General features: G+C 36.1%; 1 long non-coding RNA gene across 4 annotated transcripts in view; it reads left to right on the top strand.

Moving 5' to 3' along the window:
* Window positions 1–8,441, top strand: part of LOC137495897 (uncharacterized) — a 64,288-nt gene that overhangs the window by 27,899 nt on the left and 27,948 nt on the right. For all 4 annotated transcript variants that reach the window (XR_011015880.2, XR_012408328.1, XR_012408330.1 and 1 more), the window contains exon 6: window positions 78–149. This is a non-coding gene — a long non-coding RNA (uncharacterized lncRNA). The remainder of the gene's footprint in view (window positions 1–77; window positions 150–8,441) is intronic.

Raw genomic sequence — 8,441 nt, forward strand, 5'->3', positions numbered from 1 at the left:
TGTTATAGGAATGACCTGAAAAAAAATTCACATTTACTACTCCAGAACTCTCATATTTATGTCGTTTTTCACTTCAGGGTTGCATGCTGGGAGAAGATTGATGTATATTCAGAGTTTTGACAGTCAAGGTCATACGTCAAAGAATTAAGGTTAGTCTGAGATTCAAACCCATAGGTTTAAATAGTCCCAGAGTACAAAGACATGTTTGATGCACTAACAATGCTGTGTTGTTGCAACCCAATGTTCCTGAAATAAACTATTGTGGTAAACATGTAGTAAAAAAATTTGTTGAAAACACCAACTTTTCATTTCTCAATATTTGACCCAATGTTGGATTACGGCATCCCATCATTTCTTAGAGAGTAGCTTTGTTTAACACTCTGATGTGTATGTGTAAAGCTCATTTAGTTGGTTACCCTACCTGTTACCATTACCATACCAATACCTCAACTACACTCTAAAACAGTGGTTTAAAGGGGAGGGGGGGGGATGTCACGGAATGATGAAGGGGGGTCACCTGATGATTTTCTAAAAATCTATTTATTTATAATAAACCAGATTACCAGATTTTATCTATAACCTACAGAAGAGAAAAAATAGTCGTTTATAGTTACTATATACTATACAGTTACTATAGTAGCTTATGGTTACTATTTCTATTGGATTGCGACCCCTGGGGTAATTACATTATATTAAAGACACAGCAATAGCGTCAGATGCAGCAGATTGATTTTATAACTCCGGGTTAAACTTTCTGGCACATTTACAGCACTCACATACATTAAAAAATTAAACGAAGAATAGACTTGGGTCTACTGGTGTGTGTGGATCATTGCATGCAAGGTTTCTGTATTTATAACCACCTCAGATGATATTGGGGGTCGCGAGTCACTGGCATTGTTATTTTGGGGGTTGCGGGCTGAAATTTTTTTTTTATAACCACTGCTCTAAAAAATGCTCAGTTGGTGTAACCCAACATTGGGTCAAATATGGACCAGCAACATTGGTTCAAAATGAAACTTTTTAAACCAGCATTTTGTCCATATTTGGACTGTTATGTGGCTAAAAAATTATTTTTTAGCTAAGGTATTACAATCTGAAAATGTTGGGTCAGTTTAACTCAATGTTGTGTCAAATGTGAACAAAACCAACTGTTGGGTTAAAAGATGTCATTTACATTTAATTGAAAACACATTATCCATGTTTTACTGAACATTGGATTATGAAAGGCCCGCATTTGTAAGTTCTGCGTTTTGCGTAAAACTCTTGTATTGTTTTGAGGTATGTATATACCAGCCAGACACCATGAATTGCACAGTATGCTAAAAAAAAGGGCTAAAAAGATTAGATGAACTTATTTGGTAATTTCCTTTATCTAAAAGAGGCTGAATTGCATTAAATGTATGGCTTTGATTGGTTCATGCATCCCCCGAGAATCGAACCCTTAATCTTGACATTGCAAGCACCGCTATCAACTGTTGATGTTTAAAAAGATGCTCTTTAACTTCATCGTCTTCGTCTTAAGTCACTTGTATGTAGAAATGTAGAGATAAAGATGTGGTTTTCTGCTTAACTGCTACTAATGTTCATAAATTGTGCTACACCACTACAGCATGTACGTAAAGGTTATTTATAAAGAGATGAACATGTATTTAAAAGGTCTTAATTAGTTCCTCTTGTGGCAGAAGAGGGAATTACATCAAGCAGTTTATATTTTTCTGTAGTTGAAACACTGCCACCTGGTGGAAATTGACCTTCAGTAAGAATTGCGGGATGTTCTGTTTATCATAGATAAGTCTTCTGTTAATTTATGGAGTTAATTTCCCTAAGATTACTGATAATTGCTAAGCATCACTTTAAAAATGGTAGCAACCAATCATACGAAAGCATTTGTTTGGTTCGTTACTTACTCTTGTTTTTTCTAGTGAAACGTTGGGTCAAAATTACTTTGAAATTATTAGAATGAATAATATTACTGTACACTATCATTATAGTATGTATTATCAAATTACTTCTGTTCAAATCAGGCATATTTCCTTTAGTCGAATATTAAATTATTGCGTATATTTAAATTGAATCATGATTGTGTCTCTGTTTATCAATGTTTTTTAAAATACCTCAGTTGTTGATTAATATTTAACACGATTTAATACTTCATGAACCTGTTTTACTGACCGTTGTTTATTGCAATTCAGTGCATTCCTTTCTGTGGATTGAAATTCAATGCATTATTGTACATCTCAGATTAGTAATTTCATTGAGAATTCAAGATGAATATGTTTATGATTAAGCCTTATTGATTTGTTGTAAGCATTGGAATGCACTTTACATATTTTTTATTATTGAACTAGTTTTAATAATAAAAAAATATTAATTAATTTATTTTTTATTTACATTTTTTTTTACAGAAAAAGAGGAAAAAAAGCTACAGAATTACATCCAGAATTTCTTTTTATTTATTTATTTATTTATTTTTTTGGGAGATATTTTTTTTAACACATTTCCATCTATGATTTACTTACTTAATTATTGCAACACACCCTAAACCAAAACCACGTTCTAACCACAACCATACAGTAATGCCATTAAATAACATTACTCAATATTTGAATGAATAGTTACACTGCAACAAGACAATAAAATCTGACCTAATATTTTATATTAAAATTTTTTTGGAGAGATTTTTTTCAACATATTTCTAAACATGATAGTTTTAATAACTCATCTCTAATAACAGATTTTTTTTCTCTTTGCCATGATGACAGTAAACAATATTTTACTAGGTATTCTTCAAGATACTCAGCTTAAAGTGACATTTAAAAGCTTGCGTAGGGTAATTTGGCAAGTCATTGTATAGCAGAGGTTTGATCTGGAGACAATCCAAAACAAGTATTGCTTAAGGAGGCTAATAATATTGACCTTAAAAGGGGTTTAAATAAATTAAAAACTGCTTTTTTTCCAGCTGAAATGAAACAAGTAAGACTTTTTCCAGAAGAAAAAACATTATAGGAAATACTGTGAAAAATTCCTGAATCTGTTCAACATTATTTGGGAAATATTTTAAAACTAATAAATATTTCACATGCATAATTTTGCCCTCATCTGTATATGTGATTTCAGAATATGCACATAGTCTCCAGCACATTATTTAAGAGTGATGTAATTCCATAATTCAGTGTAAAGTTCATATTTGATGAGGGATTGTGATGACTGAGCACTGCTGACTGATGACGGGTGAAGGTTCAGTTAGTCATGAAGCACGTGTGTCAAATGTGTTTTATTGCTGTGAAGTTTGTCTGAGTCTGATGCAAACGTCTGCTCTCGTCTGAGGTGGCAGTCCGTTCACTTATCTTTATTATCTAGAAACTAGATCATTCTGTCATCAATTACTCCTATCATGCTATTTTAAACCTGTATGATTCTCTCTCCTGCAGAATACAGTTGAAGTCAGAATTATTCGCCCCTTTAAATTTTTTTCCTTTTTTAAATGTTTCCCAAATGATGTTGAGCAGATTGAGGAAATGTTCACAGTATGTCTGATAATATTTATTCTTCTGGGGAAAGTCTTATTTGTTATTTCGGCTAGAATAAAAGCAATGTTTTAAACATCATTTTAAGGACAATATATTAGCCCCTTTAAGCTATATATTTTTTCGATAGTCTCCAGAACAAACCATCATTATACAATAACTTGCCTAATTACCCTAACCTGCCTAGTTAACCTAATTACCCTATAGAAGAAATCTTCTTTACGTTAAACAGAAATTGACAGAAAAAATTAGCAGGGCGGCTAATAACCCAGTGGGTTTAATAATTCTGACTTCAACTGTACAAACATTAGACTTGGGTGGTATCCAAATTTTGATACCGTCAAACCTCCTCCGTATTTTACCTCGGTATACGATATTCATTCATTTATTTTCTTGTCGGCTTACTTAATTTGGGGTCACCCCAGCGGAATGAACCGCCAACTTATCCAGCAGGTTTTTACGCAGCGGATGCCCTTCCAGCTGCAACCCATCTCTGGGAATATATATATATGTATAATTTATTTTGTCCTCTTGATTTTTCCTTTGATGTTAGGTTAGAAAGCATCACCAAACTGTTGGCGTGTGTCTAAACCTTTCAGAAACTGTAAATGAGACCTCAGGTTTGAGGTATTTCCACCTCTTACAGTCACCTTTTTGTTGTACAATTTGAACAGTTTTAGGCATCAAATAAATTGCATTTAATATTTAATCCTTGTCTCCTATTTAAGCACATTGTATTGAAACTGATACCCTTGCTATTTTTAGATCCCGCGGTATACCATATTACCGTATTACCACCCAAGCCTAATATATATATATATATATGCAAATTTTTTTCTCCATACATGCACTAAACTGCTAAATAATATTTGTTTTACCTAGTTTTTGTCTTGTTTCTAATTTAAATATAAAAATAATTAAATCATAAAGCATTTTAAACAAAAAACATTGTGTTTTTTTTTAAAGAAATAAGTCAAAGTTAAGTGTTTTTCATAAAAACAAGCTCAATAGTCTGCCAATGGGGGAAGCAAAATAATCATGCTTTCGCTTTGATGTAAGATGATCTTGCTTATACCCTTGCATCAGCCCCTTTAAAAACTCTTTAAAACTTGATATCTTGATTTGTTATTTCTGAATATTAGGCATTACTTTTCACTTGTCTGGAAAATGCTTCTTGATCAAATATTTTTTTCAAAATCTGGACTAGAAACAAGTCACGGTGGCGCAGTGGGTAGCACGATCGCCTCACAGCAAGAAGGTTGCTGGTTTGATCCTCGGCTGGGTCAGTTGGGTTGTTCAGGGATGTTCTCCCTGTGTTGGCGTGGGTTTCCTCCGGGTGCTCCGGTTCCTCCACAGTCCAAACACATGCGCTATAGGGGAACTGAACTAAATTGGTCGTAGTGCATGAGTGTGTTTGTGAATGAGCGTGTATGGATGTTTCCCAGTGATGGGTTGCGGTTCATTCTGCTGTGGCGACCTCTGAAATAGAGACTAAGCTGAAGACAAATTAATAAATTTTATGGGATACAAAAAAAAGATTCAAAAGAGCAGCAATAATTTTATAACATTATGAATGCTTTTGCTCATTTGAATGCTTTCTAGCTGAATTCAAGCTTTATTATATACATTATTTTAATGCATTGTGACACTCTTCTCCTTTCACCTGTATTTTATATGTTTGTTTGTGGTTAAATTAGTTTAAAATGTATTTGTAATGCATTGAGTTAAATTGGTTAAGGTTTTATTAAGTTTCTGTATTTATAAATGATGTTGCCTCATTGCGGTTTGTTGTCATCAGTTGGTGTTTTAATGTGGTCGTATTTGCTCAGAAAACACTGCGTGACCTCATTGGCTTGTGTATGGATATGAGGAATTCCGTGAAAATGTGTGGGTTTATTTTTTCGTAATTGTGAATGTGCAGGTTTTTTGCGCTGGTGTCCTGGTTGACCTGTCCTGCATGAGTGTGCAACTCCTGTCTGCGTTTGCATCATTCATTCCGCTGATCTGAGATCTGACTGCTGCACTGAGTGGCATCTTTGTTTTCTCTGAGAGAGCGTTTTACTCAAGCGGCAACCTCCCGCTCTCCCTCAGGAAGCCAATACGGAAGTAACTAAAACTGCAATTCATCTGAAATTCCGCTAGTCCTGGCCGCTCCTGCTCCAAAACAGAGCAAATTTTAATTGAGGCCACTGTTAGAATGGCCAACTTTACAGCAGAAAAAAAGGTGTTTACACCCTGAGACAAACAAAGATTTTGGTTCATACAGCTAATATTACCCTTCATGACAACTGTGAGGGGGTGAATATTTTTATAACTCATCCGTTTCCTTTATATTAAGTTATATTAAGTTTGCATAATTAAGGGCGTGGCCACTTGAGTGACAGCTAGGTCTCGCTGGTCGCCGTCACGTCACCTCTGCAGATTAGCCACTGAACTCAGCATATTTATCGTATTTCTGTGTTGTTTTATGTGGCTTTACACACTCAACTGCCTTTTGGACTTGTTTCCCACAATTATTAGATGGCATGGCATGCTGAGGGCACTTAATTGTGCTCACAAACCATTCACGTGGCCTCCGTTTCCCATGTGAGTAAAGTTATATACTTATATACCATCTCTATACATGTATGTGTTTTATTTAAGATCATTTATCATTTATATTTATATTTAGAGCTGTAATGCACTCCAGAATCTGATTAATTGATTAGCTGCAGGCTCTAGATCAGTCTTCTGAAGCGTTGTCATACAGTGTTCTGCTGGAGTTCATCAATAGTCCTGCATTTACTAACACAGACTATATCTGAAGTGTTTGGAAGTGATTTGCGTTTTCCTCCTGTTGAAAAACGTCATAAGAACAATGTTTAGTGGCTCAGTGTGTTACAGCAGTGTTTTTAAAAGTCTAAACACTTTATTGATATAGTGAACAGCCAAGCACACGTGGTCAGAACACAAACGAGTCGCAGGTGATGAAGTATTAAGCGTTCTCCCAAAGTAAAGTGTGTCTGAACCAGGTCCAAGCAAAATGCCAGCAGGTGTCTGTAGCTCCGCCCACTCTCCGCCTCTTTGCCCATGTTTGGTATCCCGCCGTGGGTGTGATGACGCGTGACCAAAATGGCGACGGTTGGCCACGCCTACTTGTGGCTTCTTTTGCGCTCTTCAGAAACCTATGGGTGACGTCACGGATACTACGTCCATATATTTTACAGTCTATGGTTTTACTGCATGATGACATGTTGGAAGCAGTCATAATAGTCCATGTGATATCAGACAGAGATGAGAAGACAAATAGATTGGTAAATGGATAAACAAATGGGTAGATGGATGTATAGACAGATGGATGTACAGATGGATGGATGGATAAATGGATAGACATAAGGGTGGATGGATGATATATAGATGGATAGACGGATGGATGGATGGATCAACAGATGGATAGATAGAAGGGTTGATTGATTGATTGATTGATTGATTCATTGATAGATAGATAAATGGCTAGAAAGATGGATTTATTCATGGACGGACGGACGGACGGACGGACGGACGGACGGACAGACAGACAGACAGACAGACAGACAGACAGACAGACAGACAGACGGATGGATGGATGAATAGATGAATAGATGTATGGATGGACAAAATGATATACAGAAAGAGTTAGATGGACGGTTAGCCGGATGGATGGATAAATTGATGGATGGATGGATGGGTAGAGAAAGGAAAGATAGATGGATACACGATGGATGGATGGATGGATGGATGGATGGATGGATGGACAGAAGGATGGATGGATGGACAGGTGGACAGATGGATGAAAAGATCAATGGATGGGTGGAAGGATAAACAGATGGATGGATAGATAGACAGACAGACAGACAGACAGACAGACAGACAGACAGACAGACAGACAGACAGACAGACAGACAGACAGACAGACAGACAGACAGACAGACAGACAGACAGACAGACAGATAGATAGATAGATAGATAGATAGATAGATAGATAGATAGATAGATAGATAGATAGATAGATAGATAGACAAATGGATGGATAGATGAGTAGATAAGTGGATTGATACATGGATGAATAGATAGACATGTGGATAGATAGAAGGGTTGGATAGTTGGTAGCAGCTGATGTTGATTAAGATATCTCCAGAGAAACTTGATGTCTCACAGTAAGTGAGTGTGGGGATTTCGGCTTTACTGGAGCAGAGGGACAGTGAGGTGCCCTGAGCTGTAGTGACCTCTGATGTTGTCTATCTAGTGAGAGCCGGTCACTCATGAGCTCGTGCTCTACATGTGATGTAACTGAGTGATATTTCAGGTAATGGGGTCTGCTGTAATAGGATCAGCTGCTGGATTTAAGTTATTTGGAGTCATTGACGCACTGCATTGTGGGAATGCACACAAACATTCCGCAGGTGACATTTCGCATGTAATCACTCCTAATTCTCATTATTCGTCTGATCAGGTGTCTCTGCTGTAATAGCAACGTTCGTATACAGCATGTTATACGAGCATATTCAGATGCTGAATTCTGTCAGCTCAGTGGATGATGGAGATTTTTATGCTTTTGGGGATTTCAGCAGCACAAGTCATCATAATTATGTCATATAATATTATAAATAGTCAAAGAAAAACTCCACAATAGTGTTTTGATGACTTTCAAAAAGGGAAAAATGTGTTGGATTGGTAATTTGTGATATGATATAAACAGTGTTGGGAAAGTTACTTTACTTTTACTTTATTTTTTATTTATTTGCACATGAATACAAAAATATTAGAATAGAAAAAATAAGCCATAATGTGCAGGAAGAGGCAAAAAGCCTGAGAGGCTTATTTAGAACCTCTACTTAATTAATGATAAGGAAAAGACCAAGACAAAACAACTGCATTACAACAAATGCTATA

The sequence above is a fragment of the Danio rerio genome, chromosome 6 (genome assembly GCF_049306965.1).
Source record: "Danio rerio strain Tuebingen ecotype United States chromosome 6, GRCz12tu, whole genome shotgun sequence".
Classification (NCBI taxonomy): Eukaryota; Metazoa; Chordata; class Actinopteri; order Cypriniformes; family Danionidae; genus Danio; species Danio rerio.